Source organism: Meleagris gallopavo, chromosome 1 (assembly GCF_000146605.3).
Source record: "Meleagris gallopavo isolate NT-WF06-2002-E0010 breed Aviagen turkey brand Nicholas breeding stock chromosome 1, Turkey_5.1, whole genome shotgun sequence".
Lineage (NCBI taxonomy): Eukaryota > Metazoa > Chordata > Aves > Galliformes > Phasianidae > Meleagris > Meleagris gallopavo.
The window spans coordinates 101264858-101267582 of NC_015011.2; the positions used below are offsets into that span (position 1 = coordinate 101264858).

At 35.0% G+C, this 2725-nt stretch overlaps 1 long non-coding RNA gene across 1 annotated transcript in view; it reads left to right on the top strand.

The window, feature by feature from the left end:
• Positions 1–313: 313 nt before the first annotated feature.
• The window catches only part of LOC116217416, an 8155-nt gene continuing 5743 nt past the window's right edge, over positions 314–2725 (top strand). Inside the window, exon 1 of the long non-coding RNA XR_004161934.1 lies at positions 314–498. This is a non-coding gene — a long non-coding RNA (uncharacterized LOC116217416). The remainder of the gene's footprint in view (positions 499–2725) is intronic.

Below are 2725 nucleotides of genomic sequence, written 5' to 3' on the forward strand. Positions count from 1 at the left end.
TCCTGTGGTTCATGTGGCCTACACCTGTGATATACTGGCAGCAAGGCAGGAGAGGCTCCCATGTTCAAAGCAAAGGCTCATACCTTTGTTCCTGCCTGTAAGTCATTTTGCTTTTAACCTTTTCCCTCTCTGTCATCAGTGTCTCTTTCACATGTAGCGCCTCAGACTATATACCAAGACATTTTTCATTTTTTTGTGTGTGCACGTGTTTCTTTTATTTAGTATAGAGGATACCCATCGAAGCATGATAGATAGTAGAGCTAAAAGCTACATAAAATATATATAATAAACTATACTGCACTATAAAAAATATAGAAAGTTAAATAGGTTTAAGCATGCAGACTCTTGACAGTCTCTGAATCTTTGCTGCATTGCACAACTGTAGATTTGACATTAACATGTTATGAAAAATCAGAATTTCATTCTTATTTCTTTATTTCTTTCTCCAGCAACACCAAAGGGTTCTTCAGTCAGAGCTGCTAACAGCCTCGAATCAGGGTCAGTAATACATCTCAAGGGTTTTTTAAATGGGGAGAGAAGTGTAAAACTGGCTGCACAGTAAGAAAAGGTGGAGGCTCTCATTTATCAGAGGCTCATTTATGCAAACTGGCACTGATGTACAGTGACTCATCATTGCCAGAATGTGTTAAAATCTATCATTTGCATTAACAGGTCTTGTTTATAATAGAAAGGCTTATTTTGAAATTGACATTCAAGAACCGTAAGTCCCAATAAACTATTGGAAAAAAAATAAAAATAAAAAAAGAAAATACAAAGAACAAATGGCAAGAAATCTATTTGACTAGACCAAATAGATTTCTTAGACTTAAGATTTAGCATCCTTTCTGTTTCTAGCTACATGTAGTGAAACATGTTGATTTGTAGCTGGAAGTTGAAGTGTGAGTGAAAAATATCTATACGTGCTCTGGTGCTTTCCATGTTGGTTTTTACATTTGTACAGCATTGCAAGAAATAAAACCCATATGTAGTCACAGTGGTATTCTGTGCATTTTGGTGCACTTTAGAGTATGCATTTGTGCTCTTAAACGTTTCTGTGTCTCTGACGCAAACACTACTGCACGTTAGGACAAAAGCTTCTCAGACAAAGTAACCAAAGTAAAACAAAGTAAATTGTAAACTATACACTTAATATGCTTTTCGAAATTCTGCAGAATTTTAGTAGCGTTCTGAAGACATTTGATTTGACCTATCCACTCTTGACTTTTGGAAATTGGCTTTAAACACATCCTCTGATTATTTCATGCTCTTGTGACACTATGTTATCTGATTTTGTCTATCTTGCATATGTTCTGTAACCGTCTTTAATGATCTCCCTTCATCCCAGGCCTCCCAGCATTAGCTGGTATCTAACAAGTCAGGGCCAGAATTCCTGGTAATTAAAAAGTATTCTTCCTAAAGCAAGATAGGAGACTGATAAAAACAGTGGTCAGCTTTGTTACACAACATGCAGTTTTAGTTGACACTGAACGGAAAGTTAGTTTTTAGTAACAATTTTATAAATCTCTCGGTGCCTTTGCTGAATCTGTAGTTAAGACTTAGTTACTCTCAAAGCCCTCTTATTTATCTTCTTTCCAGTTATGAAACAAACATGAGCTTCTTTCTTTTCATTCTTGTTTAAACATTCAGTTCCGTGCAGAAAATGCTTTTTCTGAAGCACCTAAGAAAGAAAACAGATGAAAAGACCTGACTCATTCAAAAAGAAGTTACTGTGGTTTCTGCCTTTCCACTAGTAGTTAACTGCTCTTTTTCTAAGAAGGCTAAATTAAAAATGACCATCCTTCTATTAATCCAGATATCTAATATAGTTTTCAGTTCCACAAAGCCAGATAACATCTTCAGAAAGAGTTAAAAGTGAAAACTGGAATTTGACCCACTTCACCTTCTATCAGTAAAGCTTAGCCATGAAGAGCCCATGAACTGGTCACCTGCACAGTCTACACTGAAATCAAACCTGCCCTTAACTCTGATGGGACAAAAATCATTCCTTTCTTGCCAGTTGTATTCTATATGCTTAATACAAAGACATACAGATTTATGCCATCCTCAAAATATCACACAGCCTCCAAAATAAATAAATAAATAAATAAATAAATAAATAAATAAATAAATAAATAAATAAATAAATAGAAAACTGTAAGCCATGGTAGTGTGAAATGTAGGGAGATAAGCCTTCCCCAGAGAGATGAGATGGAGGAATCCACTTTTCCTCATGATGTCAGTGATAAGAAATGATCCCATCATTCCCTTCTTGTCCACCTTTTCCCAGAGTGCCATAGAGGAAGAAAAAAGTTTTGAAGCATCACTGATAAAAAGGTTAGATTATACCAGACACAGGAGAGAGTCACATATGTTCTTGTTGTCACTTGTAGTTGCACTCCATTGGTTCTTCCTCTAGGACATCACACTCAGATGGCATCAAGAATTTTGAAGATTGCATGGGTTTTGCAACATAATGTGCATATTCTCTTTGGGCACCATATACATCCCATCAATTTCATTGAAAAAATTTATTATTTTTTCCAAAAATCAGTCCAATATTAAGAAAAATCATACCACAATAGTATTTTAATGACGTAGTAAATTTGGCACAGACCTTAGAAATTTAAAACTTGCTTAATTTAGACCATTTTTATAAAGGCTGGGGAGTCTTGATGGTAAAGTTCTTCAATAATTAATATTTCCTTTGTTTTTGCTTTTTTTAAAA